Source organism: Thermobia domestica, chromosome 18 (genome assembly GCF_964235325.1).
Source record: "Thermobia domestica chromosome 18, izTheDome1.hap1.1, whole genome shotgun sequence".
Taxonomy (NCBI): Eukaryota; Metazoa; Arthropoda; class Insecta; order Zygentoma; family Lepismatidae; genus Thermobia; species Thermobia domestica.
In genome coordinates this window covers 2,857,401-2,884,878 of record NC_137471.1, presented here as the reverse complement: position 1 = coordinate 2,884,878, position 27,478 = coordinate 2,857,401, and positions in this window count along the sequence as shown.

Sequence of the window (27,478 nt, the reverse complement as noted above, 5' to 3'; positions counted from 1 at the left end):
CTTCACGAGAAGGTTTTTGATGTTTGCTAAGGTCACGATTCTAACGCCGTTGTCATTAGTTTCGTTATGTAGACTTTCTTTCCCTTTCGCATTGAAACCCCCTAATAGGATTTTCACATGGTGTCGCGTGAGTTGGACAAATACCCGTTTTCTACTACTTCTTCGTAAATACTGGATTTATATTGTCATCCTTTCTTCTGTTGAGGCATGCACATTTAAAACAATAGCATCACACCACCAACCCTTAAAAGTGGGGTCTAATAAAATAAAGTTTATCATTAACAAATTCAACTCGTTTAATTGCTGGTAGTAAATAAATAGAAATTAAAATACTATTTATCTGTAGAGACTAAAATTACAGACGTTTATAATTGTCACCTATGCAGTGGCGTATTTAGGGGGGGCTTCCGGGTTTAAGTCCCCCCCCGAAATCTTACTAACTATAGTAAAGTATATGAAATATCTTGCAGAATTTTCACATTTTCAGGCAAAGCCTCCCCCGAAAGTTAGCAAAACCCTCCCCGAAACAAAATCGTAAATACGCCAGGGGTGCCCACAAGGGGGGGGCTATGACGCAAAGTGCGTCATTGAAATATTTGGGGGGGTTAAAAAATCTGTATAAATATGTTTGAGGGAGTGTAAAAATTAATCGAAAAGAAGATTTTTTTCATGGAAGAACACCTACGGGTAGACAATTGGGGGGGGGGTGCGTCATGGACATAAGGGGGGGTGGGCACCACTGCCACTGTTATAATGTATTGATATTTCATTTCTTATCGATAGTATGAAACGTTGTTAATAGCTGTAAATTTTCATAACTTTTCCAAGTCGATTTGTATCCAACCAAAGGTAGTTTTGTGAAGTTTTAATCCAAAAAAGCCGCTTGAAAACAGTTCTTATTTGTTTAAAAAAAAACTGATCGTTTTGGAATATTGCAATGGTCTGCAAGCAGATTGATAGAAATTAGCATAACAGAAACAGCTGTTTCTCTTATATGTATATATATATATATTTTTTTTAAAGGAAAAAGTTTGGTATGGTCAGTAAGAGGGCGCCGAATTCTACTTCGCCCCAGGCGCCGAAATCTCCAGCTATGGCTCTGGTGACAGTAATAGTATAGTTAATTAGATCTAGCCCAAAATTTTCAGTAACACTTAAACTTTAATTTCAGTTTAAATAAATTAATGTCCGAAGTTGATACATATGCAGTATGGGGGGAAAATAATAATGAATAAAAATTATAAATTCCGTAATATTGATCCCTAGCTACTAGAAAAAACGTACGTGTCCTTCGTTAGATAAGAAAACAAAAGAATATCTTATATCTCAACAGACACCTGTATTGTTAACCAACATCATAAAATGGCCAGGGATACACTTGGCACTTCTCTGAAGGAAGTCAATAGGGATTGGGGTATAACCCCTTGAATCTTTATCCAGTGCCTCCACTGTGCGAGGTTTGAGCTTGTACACCCAGTGGCGGCTTTAGAGTGCTACAACAGGGAAATCACATCGAGGGCAGTAAAAGTGGAAAATTTTGTTTATCACCAGTATTATGTATCACATTCGTCGAATGTTCAAGTCCGGGTTGACTACATTTGAGCTCAAGAATTGGTAACTTTTGATAACGCAGATGCGTTCAACAACTATTTCCAAAACGTAGTTTAGTGGCGATCAGAATATCGCGGCAGCTTCTCCGAAAGTAGAGGGATGACATCCTACATCAACTTGCGCACTTGTGGCCTTACCATCGAGTCAGTGGCGTAGGGAAGGGGGGGCCCGGAGGGGCCGCCCCCCCAAAGAGGTCCGACAATGTACTTTAGTACTTTGATGTTTGTATTTTTTTATAAATTTTAAGTTTATATATTTTTTGTTTGTAAATTTTCTATATGTACCTATAACAGCACTTGCCCCCCCCCAAACACACATCCTGGCTGCGCTACTGCATCGAGTTGAGTTGATTTTGAATTTAACGTCCCGTTCAGCAGCGAGGCTATATAAAACGTGGACCTACTGATTAACGTGGAATCCGAACCACATAAGCTCCCGCCGGGAATCGAACCCAAGTCTCCCACGCCAAAGACGCGTACGCTAACCGCTTAGCCACGAAGGAACTCCACAGAAAAATAGAGTCGTTGTTCAAAATAACTCAACCTTACAATCCAGTTCCCGGAAAGAATACTAGCTTCCCATAAATTCTGATATTCCTCTTCTTATTGGTTTGTCAATTTTTTGTTATTAAAGAAAATATTAATTTTGTAACTGAATCAGAAAGGACCAAAGAGCTGCTAGAATTATGTCTGTTGTTACGGACAGTTATTGCTACTGTTATTTACGTTGAGAAAGAAATGTTAATAAATCCTTGTAAGAGGATTACCTCAGACACAAAATATCCGTCGTCGAGGGAGCGTAGGCAAAACGGAAATAACTGTTTCGCATACATCTCATGTAAGATGAGATAAAGACAATAATGAAGAATCAAGTGATACAAAACGACACTTTTGAGTGTACAGTAAAAACTGCTTGGGTTAGATACATGGAAAAAGTATCGTTATATAAGTTACACAAACAGTTTTGAAAATAACTCAGGTGCTTTTCGTTACACATTTAGTTTTTTTTTTTTTTTTTTTTTTTTTTTTTTTTTTTTAGCTATACGTATTACCCCTGTACATGCATCATTTTACACATTACTTACATGATCTGAAAAGCAAAACAACATTCTCTAGAAGAATATATCCTAGTTAGTTAGTTAGGCGTTTGATATACGAGATATAAGAAAGTTTGAGGAAAAAATAAAAGTTTTTTCGTTGAAAAATAGATGCTTTCAGATTATATTATTTTCCTTAGAAACAGTCATACTTTAGATATTTGAGATATTTGCAATAGATATAGCAATAAATTTACTAACTTGTCATATATAGGCCTATATATATATTGAGACTTCAGATCACAGAGTTCTGAAAAAACAGGGGTATTTCACAATAGCCCCACTTTTTTCGAGTTTCACAATTACCCTACTTGACCCTAATTAGATTAGTAGGCGTAAAGGGAATAGGGCAAACGAGAAAACACCCTTAAGAAAATACGGCCTAAGCCCGACAATTCCTTGGGGATTTTTCTCCCTTAAATTGCAGTTTTCACTAAATAGGGTTTAGGTATAAATAAAAGTACGCATCATAAAAAGGGGTTTCATTAAGATGTTTAATATGAGATTTTAATAGTTTTCTGTGGTGTTGTTTTCCATAGTATAGCTCTGATTTTTCCACGTATAAACGTGAAAAGAATCCATCACAGCACGCGTTATTCCGAACACGAGGAACCCGGTCCATAACACTTCATACTGACACATTCTGTAGGGTAAAATAAGGTATATTCGTGATAAATCACTATAAAGTCGATATTTCTACTAAAAGTTAAAATCTAAGCAAAAAGTAAGGCTGCTTATAGATAGTGCGTACATTGCTTTATACTGTTCCGCTGTATTGTTTATTCTGCATACAATCTGTAGTATGTATCAAGTTAGTTTATAAAATGAACACATGCATAGGTAATTTCGTGAGAGGTAAGGAAAGTTCGTGATAGTGGGTAGGTATATTCGTGATAACACTGTAATTAGTATAATATAATAATGCTGATTGAACATAGGAATGAAATATCAGCAAGAAAGAAGCCCCTTCCAGTTATAAAGCGTTTTATACACAAAATACGCCAACTCTAATTGACAGGACTACCTAGGACCTATCCACTATGATATGGGTATGTAAATATGCCTCGTCAATTCTTAATAGCAAATTACACATAGAAACAAGCACACAGATTAGATCAATCACAAACAAAAAACGAAGTTCGTGTAACAGTCAGTCCTCATCAGAACTTGAAGGAGTTGTGGCGCAAGAATCACACATAAACACATGAACACACCCGACCTGTTGTCCTGCTTTTGACAACGCACATGGTATGGCACTAAACAGAAAGAACATTGGATCCACTTATCCCCTGTCTTATCATGCGCATTGTCTTCATAGCTTTCACCATACACATCACATTCCCAATCATCATCACGAATTGCCTGTTTCTAACGGATAGGCCTAGTTTTATTGTTATAGGAAGATCGTGAACTCTAAGGTTGATCAGCAAAGTTACTATTTTGCACGTTAGTAGGGTGAGAGACCGAGAGCTTTCTCAGTCGACCAACTTGCTTTCTGTCAGTAGTAGTAGGACTAAGTTCGTTCAGATATTTTGCCTATGAATATCTCTGCTTTCGTCTTTTGAATGGAACTCTCAGATTTAGTCGTATCTTTTCTTGAACTCACCCCACCGCCATTTATTTCATTTATTTGCACATTCTCATTCAGTGTTAGTGAAATTTTTTTTTCTTCCTGCTGATTTAGCAATCTTGTATGCGAGTCTCCTGATTTACTTTACCGTAGGACTATACCCGTATCCAAGCTTTAGGCAATTATTTATCGTTGATGGAGTTTTCAATTGCGTGCGCAGTTAATTTAATATGTGAATACTGTGGACGAGGTATTTTTATTGTCATGAAGGACAGATAATTTCGTTACAGTAAGGTAATTTCGTGATAGCCTCTACACAAAAATCAGACTGATAATTACACGTGATATTTATTAGACTACTACCCTGTAACACGATAACTATGAAAATTTGACCTTCTTAGCAGAAATGAAGCCCTGTTTTCAAGCTACTTGACAGCTTGTCCATAAATGCAAAAATTCATTAAGAATTTTACGTGTGTTCTTAAGAGTCTAAAATGTTTTAAAAGCGACACACAGACACACTACTACCGCAGAAAATTAAATTAATATATCAGTTATTAAACCAAACACCAATATTTACGTGCCTTGTTTTGCTTTCGTTGTTATCTCATGAAAATAACAGACGTGGCACAATCTTCCGCACAATGTAAACAATACTCCTTCCTCTGTCTTGTTTCTTTCCCTTCAAACCTATTTGTGCACAGGGCCCAGCGGCGCCGGCCTACACATGAAACTGGATCCATGCTCGATCTTGTGGCAAGAAATGGAAATCATACTGGGATAAGTTTCTTTGCTACAGTTGCTTAAAAAACTATCACGAAATTACTTATACCACGAATATACCTTACTTTACCCTATGTACTGCTGTCAAGACTTACATTTTTCCTACTTTGAAACAACCTTTAAGTCAGAGTATATCTCAGAATTCTGTTTGAAATACTCGTATGTTTGAGAATAATGCCCTATGGGGATTTCCTTGTAGACCATTAGAAACTGCTGAAATATGGATTTTTGGATGGCGGTGTGTGCCTTCCTTAAGAGCGTGCCTTACTAAAAGTAATACAAATTTAACCACTTTTTTTTTGCTTGTTTATTCATAAGTGAAAGGAGATAGCAAAATGCAACTTACCACAATCATAGATAATGCTATTCTACAACAGAAAATATGAACCTGAAGAATGTTCAGTGTTGCCATCCATAGAAATTACAGTGTTGCCAGAATAACAATTCCCCTAAAATCTAAGTTAAGGCAGCGACTAGAAGAACGAATTCAACTGCATTTGATTACATATCATGTTGCTTTGGTTTGCTGTGAACTACTTTTTAAATAGCATTATTATTTAATTTTAATAACTGTATGTTAAAACTATTTTGTTTATTCAAACCAAATACAACTATTATTTAAAAGGTAGTTCACAGCGAACCAAAACAACATGATACGTAATCAAATGCAGTTGAGTTCGTTCTTCTAGAAGCTGCCTTAACTTAGATTTTAGGGGAATTGTTATTCTAGCAACACTGTAATTTCTATGGATGGCAACACTGAACATTCTTCAAGTTCATATTTTATGTTGTAGAATAACATTATCTATGATTGTGGTAAGTTGCATTTTGTTATCTCCTTTCACTTATGAATAAACAAGCAAAAGAAAAATGGTTAAATTTGTATTATTTTTAGTAAGGCAGGCTCTACCATTCCACGATTCTCGTCTTCGAAATAAAGAAGTGTTGAAATGTACGTACTGTTTTCACGCTTTTGACAGCCTTAGGTCTGAAACTATGCACTTTTCCCCACAGATCAATATGAACTTTTTTTCGTAATTTGATTTGAAGAATCACCTGTTGCAGATTATCAGCATAGCTCATTAAAACCTTGTGTATATATATGACAAGGGCTACTGTTCAGTAACACAAATATTTACAGCCTTCTTTCTCGTTCAGAAAATTTGGCTCGTCATTTAGCATCTGGAAGATTATTACATTGTGAATTACTATGATTTGTCAGGTTTCATTAAAATATGTTCAGTAGGTGTATGAAGATACAGAAAATTTTCAAATCAAAAACACAAATTTTTGGAGTGTTTCTTTGAGACATAATTCCAGGGAGCTTTCTTTCCCCGCAGTTGTTCCTCTCTCCGGAGTTAAATTCCGATTAAATCATGTCACTGTTGAGCAGAACACAATCCTTAGCAAATTATGTCGCAGTGCAGTTCCCTCAAACTTTTGATTAAAATTTTCTGGAAGAAAGCCTTATTATAACCTGGCGTGACAGCCCTTCGCGGGACTCATCCTCTCCTACGCCGACTGTTAGCGACCACTGGGAGGAACACGTGGTCAGCACGTTCTGTCTCTCTGTCCTCTTTCTAGGAGGCATATCAAAAGCTTCTTTGACCTAAAGAAAGACTTCTTACGATGTGATTAAGTACATGTAAACACCAGTTAAATCATTACCGCAAGCCATGAACTATTAATTATGCCGATTTAAGGGTTTTACAGGGGCTGCTTAATTTTGAACAGTCAACTTTCAATGAAAACACAATTTAAAATACTAACTGCATTTGGGAAATGTCTCGTACAAAACTAAAAATTGTTGTAATTATAGTGAAGAATTATTGCAGTTTTTCAGCGCTAATCAGTACTTTAAATCCAGGTAATGAGTCTTTATTACAGTATGTGTCAGAGGAAAGTTTACACGTGTGCCATAAAAGGAAATCTTAACTTACATAGATTAAAAACACTTGGTTAATAAATCATTGAATTGATTAACATTGTCGTATCTGCTTGTATCTGGCCTGATAGGTTACAGTATCATTGCATTGTTAAGTGAATTGGTGAAAGAGATAAGGCATTGTATTATTATTCAGAGAAGCAAAAGTTCAAAATGTTTTCAAATCCTTGAACAGGCTCTTATCCAGGGTTGCCAATTTACCTCATTTTAAGCTAGTTTTAGCGTGTTTTCGGTAATGGCTACTCCATGACAGAAAAATAAAATTGAAATAACTTATGATCTCAAATTTACCTCATTTGACTACACGGCCCTATTTTTCACTGCATACAGCACTGAGTGATTCAAGTATTTTGTACTTCCCGGACCATTTGTTTCCAGTGGTTCCCAAAAAATGTGCAAGCCTACGTAAATGTGTAAGCCTGTATAAAGGTTATATTTGGTAATGATCTATCAGTCTCTAGCAAATCCTAGTCTATTAAATAAGCGGTTGCAATTAGTGGTGGACACAAAAATCGCTTTTTCGGAAAGCTATAATCGGTTTTGAAAACTCAAAAAAAAAAAAAAAAAAAAAAACTGGTTCGGTTTGCTTTCCCAAAAACTCGTTCTTTAAAAAAAAAAAAAAATCAAAATAGCTGTTTCTGTTTTAAAATCGGTTCGGTTTTCTATCAAATTGGCTTCGACTTTAAATCCAGTTCTTCTTTTTTTTTTTTTTTTTAACAAAATTCCTGCATCTTCATTATTTTGTTTGGAAATGAATACTGCAAGAACAAACAAGGAAGCTATTGGAGAAAAGTGAAAATGGTTGCGATGAAAAACTGAACTGTTTTTGAAGAAAACCAAAAACCTGTTTCGGTGAAAAATTGAACCGATTTTTAATAAAACCGAAACCAGCTTCATTGAAAATCAACTGGTTTTGCCGAAAAACGAAATGTCAGTTTTTCGATTTTTTTAAAAAAAGAAAACCAGTTTCTGGTTGTTATAAAAACCGCTTTTGACTACTCCAAGTTGCAATGTCAAATGTGTGTTCCCAGTCCCACAAGGAAGCATTTTCTGCTTCCGAGTGTTGCGAGTACAACAATATATAGAAAATATGAACAAAAAAGACGACTTGTACTTCACGTGTTTTAAATCCTTTTAACAATTTTTTTACCTATCCACATTTCTCCCCCATTTTTTAGAATCCTCTTCAAATTGTTTCTAGGCTGAAGATGAGAACAGGGTTTGTCGAAAGTGCTACTTACAAGAATACTTTTTTTTTTTTTTTTTTTTTTTGCGGTGAGTGCTAGCCTTTTGCTTACATTTCTTTCTAAACATTATCATAGCTCGCAATATAGTAATATATAACGTAGAGTTATTGAAATTGTTGCGCCTTATTTTAATTTTAATAAATGATAATGTACCTTGGTCAGAAAAGTTTTAATTATTTATGAAATATTTCCAGAGGCGCGAAATAGATGGAAATACTATTCTGATTGCAGAAATAAATTATAATTACATAATGGAAAACACTCGTGTTCTGTTATGACAAGTTTTCCAAAGGCGTGAAATTAAATTAAATTTCTATTCTCATTCAGTTCCTTTGCAGATGGTAAAGTGTCAAGGACCGATATATATTAGGGTTGTCCTTAATTTTCGATTTTCGAATTTCTTTGCTCCCAACCCCTAAACTGGTTCCATGTGGATCAAATTAACCCATGAAAAAATTGGCTCAATTGAAGAATATTTAACCAACCACCATGCAACCTAAACTTTTGAACAATGTTTGATAAACCTTATAAATTATGTAGTTCCTCGTTATGAAGTTTCCACCATTCTCCATTCCCGTTCTTCTTGAGTCCGAATATTCGTCTCAGGATCTTGTTTTCAAATACTTTCAGTCTGCGTTCTTCCTTCAGAGTAAGAGACCATGTTTCGCAACTATACAGAACAACAGGCATAATTATCGTTTTATACATATTTTAAGCTTCAAAGTCCCATTATAAGCATTTTAATTACGAGTTTATACAACGAAATTCACACCTCTAATTTAAAGGAATACTAACTTAAAATATTCTGAATATATAATGGGATACCGGTATATTAGTCTTATAAAAATTGTTCTTCTTTCACTCTTTAGAACATAATTTTCAAAATCCACAGACGGGAGACGATGTATTCACTACATATGATTCAACCATTTCTTTTACGAGTGTGCGTGTGGTTGCGAAAGAAAGAATTAAACATCAAAATGTTCGAGGAACACTAGTTGTCAGTCTTTAATATTTACTACTTCGTCTTCTGAATTCCCTTGTCTTACGATATGCCCTTGTAGATTTCACATGTGTTTTGTCATTTTTGTCTCTACTGTCAAAAAAGCAAAAGAAAGAAAACTATCTTCGCTTTCCTATCGAGCCTTGTGATTTGGTGTAATCCTTATCTTACAGCTGTTGAAAGAACTCATTTTAAATATCTCAGGATCTCAGTAACTATAATTCAGAATGTGTGACAATAAATGGTTTTCAATCACGCGCATTTGTAATAAATGTAAACATGTTAGAATCACAATAACTGTAATTTCCAATGTGTGACAGCGATGGCATTTCAATCATGCGCATTTACGTATAAGGTTTATTGATTTTAATTCCTAGCAGTGAAAAGGAAATAGTAGGCGCCTAAATGTAAAGAAAATAAGTCTGTAATACATTAACTGAAAAAATGAGTAGGTAATGTATCGAATGATTTGGCTTGAAAATGTATTAAAAGCTTTAGTGTTACCTTGGATCTAGTGACATTTTCGGGTATTGTGTTGGCAACTCTTGGTCTTATCATCAGTTCTGTACGTCGTATCTTGCAGTATAATCTCTTTATGTATGCCTCTGCGGTTATATATGAGAATACTGACAAACATTGTCATTTACCTAAAGGACAATCACACATCCGTGTATTAGCAGGTATATTGATTAAGTTAACTTAATTAATACTTATTTATTTAATAAAAATTGTGTCATTTAACTTTGAGATTTCTTCTTAAACTATTGACTGCGAGCTTAATGTAATTCGTACAAGTATCTGCCAAATACTTTTGACTGTAGACATGTAAAGATAACATTATACTCGAAACAATCATCGATAACAAGATATGTTGAATAAGTAGATACAATACAGTTATTATAATGCGATATCATTTAATTGTGCACGCGGAATGAAATACACATATTCGTGATACAATTTATTTTGATAAAATACTTCTGATATGCATTGAGATGCTTAAAAATGGGTGGAACTCGTTGCTTTTAGAGAAATGTATATTGTGTTTTGATAATATGTCAAGATAATATTGTATTCCATGTGACATTACCTAGTGAGGTAGAAGGTAGGCAATTTACACACGGGATTTAATTTTTTCCACAAGCTTCCAGTATCAAAGTTTTTTGTTATTAAAAAATACAACACAGATTTACTAAAATCAATAAAAAATATTAAGTAATTTTTATATTAAGTGGTAAATACGTGTTTCAAGGCGTAGGCAACTAAGGAAAGGTTCTCTACAAAGTCCAGACAAGCTGACTGGTTGTGGGTTAGGATTTTTAGTGTTCTACGCAAACAAAGAAAAGTCGGAGTCTTGCAAAGCTTTAGGCAAGCTAGGTGGAAAGAAAAACCACTAAGCTCTATACAAGCTGCATAGTTACTGTTATAAATTTTTCACAGCTCCACGCAAGCTAGGAGACTTGTGTTAAGATCTCTCAAAGCTTTAGCAAGGTAAGAGTGGGAAGTTAATCAGCCGAAACACATGTTGTTTCAGGTAATGCATGGAGTTGTATGCTTTTTCTTAAAGTAACGGTGGTACTGGTGTTATTTTATTACGTGACCAAGTGGTGATGATGATTTTTGTAGTTTGCTTTGCATGGTACTTCTACTAAAGAGGAGTACGTGGCCTTATTTATAAGTAAAAGCACATATTGATGTTTGCAACTATAACTACATACAAAGATATTACAATATAAAGATGTATCTCGCGGAGACAAATTGTAATACAGATAGTTGATAGGTAGTGCCGTAGCCCCGTAGCCAAACTTTTCCGGAACTCAGTGCAAGAGAGTATTTGTTCCCCCCTCTCCAATTAGCAAACATACGAGGGGCGTTCAGTATGCTCTAATACTGACCCCTTCCCCCTTATGTAGGATCATGATTTTAACGTGTAGAAAGAAGACATCTTGTTATGACTTTATGCCGCAGTGCAAGTTATTTGACCATGTACTTTCTTCTTTGCAGGTGTTTGCAGTAGAGCATCTGTAAGAACTCTGTAAAAATGGAAAATAGTGAGGTTCGTGCGGTCATCAAGTACCTGCAATTGAAAAACTTACAGCCAAGGGAAATTCATGACGACTTGGTACAAACATTAGGACAGTCTGCTCCATCATATCCTACAGTTGCGAGATCGTGCCGTGAGTTCAGATGTGGCAGACAATCATGCGAAGATGTCCATGCAGGTGGGTCACCAGTAACAGTGACCACCGAAGAAAACATTGCGAAGTTCCTGGACATGGTTATGGCAGACAGACGAGTTACCATCAGGTATTTAGCAGAGAGTATAGGGTTGTCAACCGGCACAGTTCATAACATCTTGACCAATCATTTGTGTATGAAGAAAGTCTCGACACGACGGGTCCCACGAAACCTGAATGCTGATCAGAAGAGGATCAGAGTGACATTTTCAAGGCAACATTTGGACAGGTATCGTGCAGATCCAGAGGACTTTTTGACACGTTTTGTGACAGTGGACGAAACATGGGTCCACCACTTTGACCCCAAATCCAAACAAAGCTCAATGGAATGGAAGCACACCAGCTCCCCAACCTCGAAAAAATTTCGTGTTGAACAGTCAGCCAAAAAGGTTATGGCAACTGTTTTCTGGGATGCCAAGGGAATACTGCTGGTGGATTATCTGGAACATGGAACCACAATGACGGGCCAGTATTATGCTGACCTTATACCAAAATTGCGAGCTGCAATAAAGAGCTAGAGACGAGGAATGTTGGCGCGTGGAGTGTTACTGCATCAGGACAATGCTCCCGTTCACAAGTCTGGTGTTGCCATGGCTGCAATTCATACAGCTGGATTTGAATTTGTGCCTCATCCCCCTTATTCACCCGACCTAGCCCCAAGTAACTTCCACTTGTTTCCACATTTGAAGCAGCATCTCCGTGGACAGGTTTGTCGAGATGACAATGCCGTCATGGAATCTGTTAATACGTGGTTGCTGGAACAAGAGGACATCTTCTTCCAACAGAGTATAGAAGCTTTGGAGCGGCGATGGACTAAGTGCATTGAAAGGGCAGGGGATTATGTTGAAAAATAAACATATTTTCATTTCTATTACATTTTGCTTTCTTGGTAAGTATTAGAGCATTCTGAACACCCCTCGTATTTTTTATGTAGGCCTAATATTCAAAGCAGCAAAAATGATATTGCACAAACACACAGAAACACATTCTTTGAAAGTGATCTTCAACATTGGATAGAAAGGGTATTGTCAGATATTAAAGTGTTTCGCAATTTGTGATAATTTTACAGAGCTTAAAAAAAAAAAAAAAACAGTATTTACAGTGCAAAGTAAGTGAAATCATGAAATGTCTTTCCAATATTTGTCAAAAGACTATTAAGGTTTCCTAAATGAAATATGTATTAATTACAAACATTTAAAAAAAAATAGAAAACAAAAATAAAAAATATATTTTTGATGCTGTACCATAGTTATACAATAGTATTTCCAGAGATGAACATTATGATTAATGAATAGAAAATATGTGATTAGCAGAGATGTTGCACAATATAAACCATTCAAACAATTTCAAAATAAACTTACTGAAATGGATTAAAATATTCATATACGAAAAGTACGATACCATACAATAAAACAAATTCAAAGTCGGTTCAAAAAGTTGTTTTCTCCTAGCTTTAGCATTAGCAAAATCTGTAGCAATCTTTCGTTCCACATTTAAGATAGCAATATTTGTTAACCTTTGGTGTGAAGTACTAGTATTTCGAAAACGAGCGTTCATCTTAAAGTACACTTACTACTATTGTTAGAAAAATTATACATACATTAAGCACATCAGGAAAAGACGTAGGATACTTATTTTCCAATAAGAATGATGCTATTTTCCGAATTGATTGAATATTACATATTTTAGCCCTATTGTATTCTCTGAAAACCGGTATTTCCCGTCGAAAATTTGAGCTTACATCGCTACTGTACTTTGTAGCAAAGTTATATGTACATTTCTGAAGTTCTTTCTCAGACGCAGACAACAACGTTGCTGTGTTTCGTTACTTTAAAATAGATAGAAATGTGTTATTGGTATAAAATGATAAATGATGAATGAAAGTTACGTTTTAATTGGCCTTTACTTAAACGATTTACAATCCAATGTTATCGGTAGTATAGAGAATTTCTGTGATTAATGATGCATCTTTGATCTACCTACTCCAGAGATAACTCTTTGTAGACGGTCAAAGAAAGCTGAAAACAAGACTCTTGTTCAAGAACATTCAAGACTATTTGATGAAAAAGACGTCAGGACTGACGTCATTTTTGTCTTGAATTCAATAGTTTCGTTCGAGATTTCTTTTCGGTCCTGTTCTAAACAATCCAATTCAGGAACATTCAACAGCCAATCAGCGTCCAAGTTGATTGCAGGAAAATACAAAACAACTATGATGGCATCGTGAGACAGAGCGGCAGTTGTTGAATAAATATCTTTTTATTACTCTTTTCCATAATAATGTGATTTTTTCTATTCAAAATGTTCATTATAATAATAAACAAAAGCTAAGATATTGTTAGTGTTTTTGTTGATAATACAAACGATTTACGTAGTTACGGTGCTTGCATGCCCATAACTGTTGTTAAATTTTGAGGCAATGATACGTATAAATATTAATTTGAGAATTTAATATACAAGAATATCGGATGTAGATTAAGTAAGAAGAGTCCATTAAATATATATATATATATATATATATATATATATATATATATATATATATATATGATTTTTCTTGCTTTAGTAGTAGTAGTAAACGTCCCTTTGAGTTTAACGTCCCTTTTTGCTTTAATAAGACGTTTTGTACTGTTATTAATCTAGGATAATAACAAATGTACAGATTGATAATATGCCCGCAAACTGAAGTACCCAGGAAATGATTACATGTTATCCTGTATATGCAATTATTTTTTATCATGAAATTCACATGTACAGTGGCGAAGGGTGGTAAGAGGCTCTGAGGCCCGGTCTACCCATTTATTTCAGAAATTATGATTTATAATTAACTCATTTTCCTTGCACAGAATGTATGATAATTTTCAAAGCTGAGAAAATATTTTTTGTGCGATAAAGAAATTGTGATTAGCACCACTGCTGGGAGGCTCAGCGAGCAGTGTCTCAAGCCAATGTCACCTGGACAGATGGCATTGCTCAAGCGACAGTAGAACGACTGCCAAGCTACTCAGAAAATCCTGCGACAGAACGTGTTGGTATTGAGCTGCGAAAGAGACCGGCCTCAGCGCTTATCGACATTCCTTTCTACATAAAGCATTTCTCTGGAGACCTTCGATTTCGATTCGATATGTGAAACAAATAAAGAGCAAGAGAATGTGGGCCCCATTCCGTACCAACTTTACTGAAGTTTGCGGACTCTAAAACAACGCAAAAGCTGTTACAAGCGATTGTAAAGGTGCTACGCCTTTTATCACAAACTAATTCTCCTTTATTTTGTTACGTTGACGCATACCCATACGATACCAAACTCGTTGTATTTATTAGAATTGACTAGAGAGTGTGTGTTTCTGAGATATTGTAAGTGACACAAAATGACTTGATTGAGTGTTTGTCATGTGTTTTTAACAATATAATTAAAGACGAAATTTTACAAGCAGAGCATGTTTCGGTACAGGTATACGAAACAGCATATGTTTCTTGTGAAACTCAGGTAATGTGATAGTCCATCTTTCCCACTCGATCACACCCAACTGAAACAATTAAATTGCATTACGGCGAATTAAGATCAGCTATGAGTCACATACGTGAATTTCATTACGAAAATTGAGATCCGGATCGAATAGGTGCTGTCGATGGTCTACAATTATGTTAAATTCATGTGAATTTGTCTTGTGTTTCTGTAGTAAAATATTTTCGCCTTATGTAGAGTCGTTTTGACTTTCGATTAGCGTCACACTAAAGGCCTGACTACTGCAGGAAACATATGTTAGTCGAACTCTTTAATATTGTACTAACCACGAGTCAAAACGACTCTGTATAAAATTCTTTCGGCTTTATCCAGAGTCTTTCTGACTCGTGATTACTGTCATACTAAAAGGTTCGACTAACATATGTTTCCTGCTGTAGTCAGGCGTTTAATATGACGCTAATCATACGTGAAAACGACTCTGCATAAGGCGCTTAAATGTCTATCGATAATTTGTTTCATATATTACAAAAGAAAATATACTTCCAGTATGTCACGCTTAGCTACAAAGGAGTGATGCAAACATTGAGTGCTTTGACAAGAAACTGTACATGATTTGTTAAAATATTAGTTCGTTGCAGTTCGGTGATAAGGAAAAGCAAAGCTTAAAAACTACTTTCCTACGAAATTTTGGATATACTTGAAGCTCGGGTGGATGTGATTTATTCTCTTTGGAATCTTCAGAACTACTTGACTGTGAAGTTTCAGGATTACAATAGTGAATTTGCTAGGACGAAACTAGAGAATCTTCTTAAACTGTGTCCCACTTTCGACGGTAATCAGCTGCGGGATGAACTGACAGTTATCTTTTACGACGGAAAGCACTATCTTCGACCTCTTAATTTTGTTCAATACATCTCATCAAACGGCCTGCAAGAAGTGTACCTATAATGACTTCGTTTGCTGCATGTGTACTCAAGCATTCCAGTTACTACAACACCATGTAAGACAAGCGCATAGCTGCCCCGAAGAAAATAAAAACATTCCGGAGGAATATTATGAGTAACAACAGACTTAGTGTGTTAGCTTCAATCGCTACAGAAATGAACTCTGAAGGATATTAGTAAATGATACAGCTTTCAAGAAGAAAGTAATTGATATATTTGATGAGAAGAAAAACTGACATTCGGAATTAATTTACAAGATGATATAAGTGATGCAGATATTCTTCTTCTTCTTCTTCTTCTTATTATTATTATTATTATTATTATTATTATTATTATTATTATTATTATTATTATTATTATTATTATTATTATTATTATTATTATTATTATAGTAGTAGTAGTAGTAGTAGTAGTAGTAGTAATAGTAGAGTTTGGTTTGTTTTATTATTATTATTTGGTTATATAGGTATAACATTGGCAAACAAAATTGAGTCAGTACAAAAATGTTTTATTAGGTTACTCTGCCATAAAATGAATAGAGATTACTACTCATGTAGTTATGAATACTGGTGTCAATTTTGGGGATTGCAGACGTTGAGCGACAGGAGAAAACTTATTGAGAGATTTTATTAAGCAACTACTAGACAATAGCTATCATAGTGAATATTGCTTGCATAATATAGGTATAAGGGTACCAATGTATAATACAAGAAATAGATCAACATTAGTTCCTTTGAATCCGAAATTTTTAATTTTAAGAAGATTGATTAAGTCTTTTAATTTAGTTTAATTTATGTATTTTTAGTATTTATGACCACTATTTTGAGACTAAAAAAATATTTGGTGTTAATTTGACAAGGAATTATTAATTCGATATTATTTTACTTTATTTTATCATTATGTTTTATTGTTTTAGTATGTAGCTTACATTGTACGGTGTGTAATATGTGTTTATCTTGTCTGATAAAGTGCTGTATTTTTGCCGTTAGGCTGTTCATTGCACAGAAATAAACATTATTATTATTATTATTATTATTATTATTATTATTATTATTATTATTATTATTATTATTATTATATGCACTCATATATTTTAACAGTAATATTACTATTTGCTTGACGGGCTATTCTTAACCAGTACCAAATATGGGATAGGTTTGTGAAGAAAGTCTGATGCAGATATGGGCGATAAGTCCAGTAGGTGGAAAAAATATTACCATTGCTTCGTTTGGTTTCCTGTGTTTTCAACCTTTCCTTTAAAGTCTTCGGTGTCATAGCATAAATAACATCAAAAGGCAGTCATTGCCTCGCGATTCACACAATTTTGGGAAACAGTTCGATATATTTTTAGTGTGATTCTGCCATCAGTACGCCATATGAAGAATCAGATTTTTTAAAAGGCTTAGTACAGGGATCAATTTTATACCTAAGCAGTACCTTACTCTTTTAATGTAAGCTAACCTAAACCGTATTTAATGTAAAATGAACAAAAGTCTCAGTGAAAATTCGATGGCGTTGCTATAAAATCAATTGACCTGTTTTCTAAATGATTTAATATAATCTATTAAATCCCAAATGCCTGCAGAGAGTTAGGAAAGAAATGCTAATATTATAGTTTTGATGCATAGGTCTGAACTAAATCAGTACTCAGTTTGAGACGAGCCTAATTGCTCCTCAATATTATTTAGCTCTTACTAATAAACATTTTGTTTTAATTGTTTCCTCTTTTCATAATTCTTTTGCATATCCGCAAGTTTATTAGTTCATGGGATTTTGTATAATCTCCCTTTTTGTGTTTTGTTATTGCAAAATAAATTTCTTCTTTTTCTAATGTAAAGGTTGTATATTTTACTTTTGCGAGAGTGTGTAGATGTAAACGTGGAAGGAATACAAGAAACAATGTATTTGCGCCAGAGAAGCTTCTAGAACATTCTCGCAGTTGATAACATTAATAGTTCACGTTCTTTTTCGACTAAGAATTCCGTGTCAATAATAACTAACTATAGTAACTGCTATTAGAAATATATTGTAATCATTTAATTAAAAGTATATTAATATTCTAGCTAATAAGTGTGGTTGAATTCGGTTGTGTTCCGGAAGGAAGAGAAAGAGCGCGCTAGCGAGGAAGAAGAGGGAGAGCACGACACACGTATCAGATAGCCATGTAGCTCCGAGGAAATCTTCCTTATTTAAATTCTTCGAACGAGGAATTATTTTCATACTCAAAAGCTTGTAAGCTGTATAATCATGACAAGAGTAAAGGTAGTGTTATGAAGTAATATTGGATGTTTTCATGACCAGGATGCGATAAGGGAAAAGGTATAGTGAAATTGATTCCAAGGATGGACTGTTTTCTGGGTCCCCTTCGTTGGCACAGGTAGGAAGGAACAGTAACTTGAAATAGTGAAGGAATACTCAACTTCCATTACGATTCAGCTCTAGTGAAATTAAGTTATGTCGAACGCTGTGTTATACAGGCCATTCTTAAGCAGTACTCGATCCTCAAATATGTCTATATATGTTTAACACAGGGGCAGTCTGATGTTTTAGCCATGTGCTATCTTATGAAAGCCTTACGTCTCCACACAATGTAGCAGTAGCTCATTCGCTCTCTCTCTCTCTTCTCTGTAGGCCGTTCCAATGTCAATACATGCGTATTCGCTTATTTTTCCTAGTATTTTTAACCAAAGGTAGTACAATGAATATAGTCTTAATGTTGCATTATAGCGTTTCTTGTGTCTACGTCTGGTCTAAAGAACCATATAATCAGTTGACGTACGATAATTGTTTATAGTAGAATTGTATACTCTTATGTCATTATTGTCTCGTCGTGTCCTACGTCTTGTCAGCATACAAATCACCGTCGACGTACGACATTTGTTATTACATATATATATATATATATATATATATATATATATATATATATATATATATATATATATATATATATATATATATATATATATATATATATCAGTCTTGGGAAGTAACGTAGCGCGTTACTTTTAAAGTAACGTTTCCTAGTAACGCGTTACATTTTTTCCAAAGTAACTGTAACGGTAACGCGTTACAAATTTTAAGTAACGTACCTAGTTTGCGTTACTTTTTTCGCGTTACATTTCGGATGAGTATCATACAGCAGGCTAGCAAAAATTAAAAATAGCTATGCAATACAGGGTACAAAATTTATGAATAGGGTACCAATAGACATCCAAAAGTTACCGCTCACTCATTTTAAAAGCAAACTGTATGATTGGTTAATTACTGTACCATATTATAATATTAAGGAATTTGAAGAAGATAAGAGTATATTGAAATAGGGATTAAAAAACATAGTTGTAAAACTGCATTTGACGTTGTCTATTGTCTGTATACAGACTTAACGACAATAAAAATATTCTATTCTATTCTATTCTATTCTATTCTATATGTATTTTTTTTTTTTCGGAAACAAATGTTTCTTTCCTGTAAGTCAATTTCTCAGAATGGAGCAATGGAATATAAACGATGTAGGTGACCGACAGTCACCGGCACACAAAGAAACAGATAAGATCATAGTGAACCTTGCTGCTTTTGGAAGATGTGGACAGCCTCAGTCAAATCACGTGTACTGATTGCAAGCACCTGGAACATTTTGTCGTAGATTTTGACAGCTTCAAATCAATACATTCAGTGAGTGAATTACGAGTGCAATGGTACCGGTAGTTTATTTTACTTTGATTGGTGTTTTTTTTTATAAAAATGGAGAACGAAAATATTTTATCCTTCGAACATTTGAAAGAATACTTTTTCTGCTGAAGATGATGGTGGACAGGATTTAAAAGTAAAGTGGTGTTCCGGCGAGAAATATTTATCAACAACTAGGGTGCCATAATTAACGATATACAGTAAATGGTTAATACGAATAAACTGTGTTCTGATGAGCTGGCTACTCCATTACTAGAAAATAGTTTGTTGATGGTAATATTGGAGTTCTTTCCAGGGGAGAGGCGATCGGGGCGATTGCCCCCCCCCCCAGAAGAGGAAACTTTCTTATTTTATATATAAATAAAACCCATCCCAGAGTTTAGCGCTCTTAAAAGTAGCTCTAAGTAGCAGTATTATAACCCACCGCCCCCCCCCCCAGAAATCCGTCCTGGATCTGCCCCTGGTTCTTTCAGATCAGTTTGCGTATCTTAGAGTCCCGTTGTTTATAGAGTTTGGAACAACTAGCTTTAAAAAGCACGTATCGATTTTGGAGTTACTGGCAAGTTTTGATTCGCCCCCAGTTCATGTGTTCTCATTTTATTAGTTGTAGTGTAATGTTTCTCTATATTCTGTATTTTTAATTTTACATAACAACATTGTTATTATATAATTAGTGTAGCATAATAATAATAAGCAAAGCTTAAACTCGACTCGAATTCAAGTCTAGTTTCGAGTCGAGTTAAAGGTAATATTCTCGAGTCAAGTTCCGAGCCGATTCACTGTTTTTGGCGTCAAGTTTCGAGTTGAGTCGAGTTTGATAAATGGCTCGCTCGTTCTAACTCGTTCTGAAATCATGGCCTGATTAAACTGGAAAGCGAAAGCCATGAGAAATGTAAGCTAAGCAGTAATATGGAATACTTTGTGTCGCTCACGAGAGGGCACATTGGTCGCATCTCGTCTCGTCTCGATAGTGAGATTTTTTTTATAACAAATTCAGCTCGACTCGAGCCGGCTCGCTTGGAGTGAACCATCGGCTCGAGCTGGCTTGGTTGGGATGAGCCATCTGCTCGGTTCGGTTCAACTGAGCCGAGGGCTCTAGCCGAGTCGGTTGGGTGAGCTGTTGGCTCGGCTCACTTCTCGGTTCGGGTCGATAGTGAATGAGCTGTGAGCTGAGTTGCGCAAGTCGTTGACGATTCTAAACCCGGGTCAAGCAGTTTTGAACATATTTGGCCAGTGCCCTATAACTTTTAACAATGTTTGGCTCGACCCGAATACTCAACCTAGACCCTCAACCCAAATTCAGAAGCTCGCGAACAATGTCCCTGATTCCTAGACTTCACGACTATCGAGATTGGCAATCAACTACTTTTTTTAGTATTTAAATACAAACTGCCTATCTTTCATGTTTATACACAGTGTTGGTATAATAAATAAATAAATAAATAAATAATAATAATAATAGTAATAATAATAAAAAGTTGTAGTAGTAGTAGTATCATTGATAATAATTATATTGGCTATGTAAAATCCTTGAAGAGAGTACTGGAAACTACACACCGGATTTGCCTCGACTCGACTCGAAACTCGACCCGAATTCGAGTCGACTTGGAGGAAAATTTTCGAGCCGAGTTCTCGGGTGGAGCTCAAAGATGTTTGTTTCAAGTCGGATCGAGTTTCAAAGAAAACTCGCTCGTGCCCATCCCTACGAGTATTGCAGTATGGCATTTTAGTCAATGTTACATTAATGAAAATGTTCATATAGCTGTCAAGTAAAAATTTATCCTTGCATTTACACAAAGCTATTCAGAACGTGCAATAATAATAATAATAGCGGTAGTACGGAAATTGAAGTAATAAGATTTTTTGACATATTCAAAGTTTGGGACCTAAAAGTAACGCGTTACTTTCGAAGTAAAGTAACAGTTACTTTTTGGGGCAAGTAATGCGTTAGTAACGCGTTACATTTTAAGAGGAAGTAAAGTAACTTGTAACGCGTTACATTTTTACAAGTAACTTACCCAACACTGATATATCTTTGCTATCATGTTAATAATATCTTATGTTGTTGTCACTGGACTTCAAGGTTGTCGATCTATGTCCGCTATATTCAGTCATTTAGTGTATCAATCGTCCACTTCGCTCCGTCTTGTACGTAGATTGTAGTATCTCCAGGCATTTGTCTTAAACGAAAGTTGTCCGCTTGAATGCGATAATTGTACCGCTTCCTACTTCGCCTGCTCAGTATTAGCAGTTGTAACTACAAGTAATCTGTAATGCTCGTTTTGTTATGACGTTTTCTTCCGTGATATCGAGGGTGAAATAATAAAATTTTAATTGCTGAAATGGGACTATCTAGCACTAGTTCTTTAGACAGGCTGGTCTGACCTGAACGCCTACGATGTGAGTGAGTGTAATTAGAATTTTCCGTAGTGCTGTGATATAAGGGTAAATAAATGAATAAGTAAATAAAAATATAAAAGGGAAGCAACGTAGAAAATGGAAATGTAAAGAATTTGCTCCTATTAGAATTCGAACAGCATTTGATTAGTCCTGAGTTGTAAACTGACCCCTCGTTATTAACTCATGTTTATTATTTGAAGCATCGTGTAAATCTTGTGTTGTAAATGCAACGGATACTGCTATTTTCATAATCGTCAGGCCTGAAGTGTACAATTTACAGTCATTGAGGAAGATGAACGCATCGGCGGATTAAACCAAACGTCTTGGGAGGCTCTTTGTTGTGGAGTGGGATATGTTCCCCGAAATCCCCCCCCCCCGAAAAAAGAAAGGTAAAACGGATTCAGGAAAAGAGGGTAAAAGATATAATTGCTAAGGAATTTTCACACCAATGCCCCCTATCCCAAAATGATATTCTCTCTACAAGCCTGGTCGTGGCTATGCTTTACTAAATATTTCGCTAGAAAAAATATCAGGTTAAACATTTTTTAGAACGCTCATAATGTTTCTGTATTTTAGTAAAATGAATTAAACAAAAGGACAAAAGAACTTAGAAGTTACACTCAAAACACACTTTTCGGTGAATACCACTCAAACCGTATCTATCGATATAATATTGTCGCGATCTACGACAATGTCCCTATGACATAAAGTGCTAGTCGCTTCAGCCGCTTTTCGCCAGAACGAGATCGCAACCACGTTTTCAGTCGGTGCAATGTGGATTAAGATCGTTCTGCACTGGCCACGCTCGAATGCAGGGTTACAAGTTGAGTTGATGTTGAGTTAAACGTTCCTTTCAGCAGCGAGGCTATATGAGACCTACTGATTAACGTGGAATCCGTATCACAGGGTTACAAGTATGCGCAGCAGTTTTCGAATAGTTACGTGAAGATCTTCGTCGCTGGTGGGCAAGGCCTCCAACGCAGTCCGTGATAGAGTTCCACCTTCTTCTTTAATTCTCTTCCATTTAGAAGTGCAGATTGCAAATTCAGAAATAAAGAGGAAAAACAGAATTTTTTCTTGAGTTCCGATAGTTTTGTGAAATCTTTCTGCTAGAATGCGGAAGTTGTTGCTCAGAGTTTAGTCAGTTGCGCGTGTTGGCAATAAAATGTTGTGTCCGTATACATTGAAAACTTCCTGCGCAAGTCGAGTTTTGAGGTCCTTTACAACCGACTCTATAAACGGAATGTAGACAGTTATTCAGTAGTAAGATGTCATGTCATCTGCCCTGAAGTTCGTACGATGTGTTTGTCTTTGAGTGAGATGAGGAGTTTGAACCTGCACGTCGACACTAGCGGCCATTCTGGATATTGATTCGAAAGTTGCCTTGAATTCTTTGCTGTTTGAACGCTTCTTGTTTAATGCTGCGATAGTGTCCTGAATGACATCTGATGTCTAAATTTGTCTTCTGCAAAAGTCGATTGAGGGGAGGGTTATCGTGAGAACACCCTGAAGACACGTAATAGTTACGATAAACTCACTGTCGTACATGGCAGAAGAAAATGCCCTTGCTTTGGCTGCTGTATCTACCACTTGGAACACACTGTAGAGCCTCACTTATTAGTTAAAATTTCACGTTAAATTGTAATACCGCGTCGTTCCGTTCAACTCATCTCGTTTCACACAATGTCTCCAACTGGCCACTAACCGTAAGCTTAAGGACAGTATTACGTTTTGAGATGCGGTAAAAAAGCGGAATGATCTCTTTCGCTGTTCCCAGACAGTTCCTCACGCATTGTACTGACGACGACCTGGAGATGGACAAGTTGAGGCTGTGACTACAATATGAACAGTACAGCGCGTTTGAAGCTTCCTTTTGGATCTCCTGCACTGCCCGGCGACTTTGAGAGGTCGTGACGGCGCAACCATCTGCCAATACCAACGCAGTTTTTCGGGTCGAGTGAGAAATCTCGTAGCAAAGATAGAACAATTTCTCCGATTTTCCCTCCAGTTAGTGAGAGTTCGGGCGGTTCTGCGTCTTCGGATTCCGAGCTCGAGCCATTGTCCTCATCTTTCAGCTCTGCTGGTGGAGGATTAATGAAACCGAAGCAGTATTCTCTTATTTCACCCATATGTTCGTACCTTAGAATCAAAGACAGCTGAGATGTGTGCGAAATGACCGTAGTCTCATCAAACATAATAGAATAAAACTGATCCTCTCGCACTCGATTGACAATTTTACAGACGTGATTCCTCATCCCCAACCCTCAATGAGGGCATTTTGTGTGGTTTTATTGGCAAAAATAGTCCTTTTCGATGCTTTCTTCCAGTGATTCTTTAAGAGATCGTCACTACAAGCCATTCTAAATTTGAGCAATTCTCGAAAATTGCCCTCGTTGAACTTAGTTTCCGCACCGTCACCATCAGAGGTCCAATTATCCGCACAAGCGTAGTCCCTGTGGCCTTGAAAAGCAATGTCTTGCCTTCCAAGGAATATCACATTCCGCAATATTAATTTCAGTTTGTCGCGATTTTTATGGCTTGTCTTCTTGACGAGTTGATTTGATTCTCGACTGATTTCACTGGTTCCCAGTACATTTTCAGAAACGCTTTTCCGACCTCAGGAGCGTTAATGTGATATTGTGCCTTGTTGTGAGTTTCTAAAATACCGTAGAAAGTAGCGAATTTCTTCAAAGGTTTAGTCCCAAGAGTTTGGAGGGGCACGTTTCTTCGATAGCCCCCAAAAAAACCCGTTGCAAAAAGATATTTACAAAAAAGATCCCTCTCCTTATGGGAAAGAACCAACCATGGATAGTTTTCCAGATGTTCTAGCCTCAAGTAACACCGTCCTTCTTCCTGAGATTTGTCTGATATTATGACTGGAGTTATCGTTAGCGTAAACGCGTCATGCCGGATAGAGACTATTTTTAAATAGAATTTAAAGAATTAACCCTCTTTTGAAATAACGCAAGAACGATCCCAAACTTTCGTTCTTGTGCCGGTAAATTACAAGCGGCAGTGTGTGTAATTTTAATATTTTAGAGGATTCTTGGGGGGGGGGCGATCTCCCCTCCTTTAATCCGCCCCTGGATGAACGCAATCTTATTGGAAACTTAGTGAATGTCCAACGTCAGTGCTTACTTTCATTTATGGTGCTGTTTCTAACTTATCATTCTGACCGAACGTATATTTGGAATTTCACTGTTAATGTTCAAACTGTTACTGTGCATATTACTGAACAATGAAAGTGGTGGACTAAATATAACTATATTTGAAACCTTTAGTGCTTACTTTAGAAAGAAATGTTTAGTCATCTCTTGTTGCTGGAATACAACAACTGAAATAGTCTACTTCTGAACTGAACATACGATTTATTATAAATCTGAACATTACAAACCCGCTATTCTAGTCATTTGTTATACAGCATGATGGTTGTGTAAGGTGATTATAGAACTCTTTTTTTCTTTTCTATTCTTTGGTTTTTAAGGAAACCACAATAAAATAGTTTCCATCAATAATCAATTTTCTTTTGTTTCAAATGATATTGATTTAGTAGTATCTAAATAGGTTAAGATGTTCATGGTCTAGATACGAAAGAGTGAACTAAGGTCGTTACGGTTCGATAATGTAGCAGTCAAGGGCTTGGATAAAATATGGCGAATGATTTTTTTCTTTGATCAAGGATTATCGACAATATATATTGTGTGAAGTTTATATTTTGTTGCTACATCCGTTGCGCACTGGTTTAAATAATTAATCCTTAATCAAGTAGTTAATTTCTTTTTTTCTTTTCATCGCTTTAACAATGAAACTCTCTGTAGGCCGCCTTCAGCGAGGAGAGACCGTCACAAGTTTTGTTTTCATTTGTTTTCATAGTTTCGGTTACTTGTTTTCAACTGCCCTATCAACAAGCATACAACACATGATTCAATATCTGTATAATCGTGTAAAAATTGTTTCAAGTTTATTTGAGACTCTTGTTCAAGTGTCTTGGACAATATGCCTTTGAACGTGTAAATTTGAGGTATTGAATGGTCTTGTTCAAGCTTTCTTTGACGGTGTACAAGAAGCATAAGAGTCACATCTTTTTGGATAAATATTAGTATTTACATAAATAACACAAAATATAACATGAAGCTTTATGAAAACTAAAATTAATTAAGGAGTATGAAACTGTCAGCGAAAGACCTCCTCATTTCCTGAACTTGTTGTTTGACGTTTTAACATAACAATATAAAAAGGTTTACACTTACAGGATAAAGGATGCTGATTCTTGATATCTGCTAAGCATTATGCTCACTATCAACCTGTGGGTCCTTTCGACGTATTTTAGACTAAACGGTTGACAAAACCAATTGGTTCAGCGAGACTAAAGTGACCAGTGTGTCCAAAGAGACCCGAATCACCAGAATGACCATTGTTTATTTTGAGGACAGTTTATTTTGAACATACATCAGTTTACATTTTGATCTGTGTCTTTTCCTGTCTTTATTTCCTGTTCCAATACTTTTACCCTTGTTTGTTTCAAATCTCTGTCTTTCTACGAAGTGAGTTTGGCTATTTTTTCTTTGGATACTAATACTTTTTGTTACAACTTAAATATTAATTTTTGTGGTGAGTCCTGCATTATACCCTTCAGACATATCTTTCACTCATAGCGTTAGGCTTACTAATATATATATCAATACTTGAATCATTCACAAAATGTACTACTGGACACGTAGATATTTTAATACCAAATACGATTTACACTCAAATTTAAACATATATATAAAATTTAGGCAATATAAACAAATATCTAGTATACTCCTGCAAAAGTCATATCAACGAACAACATGCACAGTGAATACAATTCTTTCTTCCTTTAATCTGTTTTCATACTGCCAATACTAACGCACTTAACACATCTTGCCAATCTCCCAACACTTTTATAACAAGTATTACAAATTTATAAAATTTAATATATACACCGGCAGTGATGAAAATTTTCCGATTCATAAAAACATACTCCACTTATTCCTACATCGTTGTTTAGTTGAGATGTGAGTTGGAAAATTTTCTTCTATATTTTTCCGGAAATTTTTCCGTTCTTAACAAATATCAGTGATTAAGTAACAATTCGTCAGTATTCATAAAATTGATTGAATTCATATATAGAAATGTTAAAAAGTGAAAGATAGTCTAAAGAATCTGAAAACTTTCATGGCTTAGACAATTTTCAGTATTATGTAGGAACAAGTGGAACAATTTTTCATGAATCGAAAAATTGTGTCCTCTACAGTGAGGAAAATTTTCCGGGAAATTTTGAAACGGAAAATTTTCCGATTCGTAAAAATATACTCCACTTATTCCTACATCGTTGTTTAGCCGTGATGTCAGGTGGAGAATTTTCTTCTATATTTTTCCGGAAATTTTTCCGTTCCTAACAAATATCAATGATCAAGTAACAATTCGTCAGTATTCATAAAATTGATTGAATTAATATATAGAAA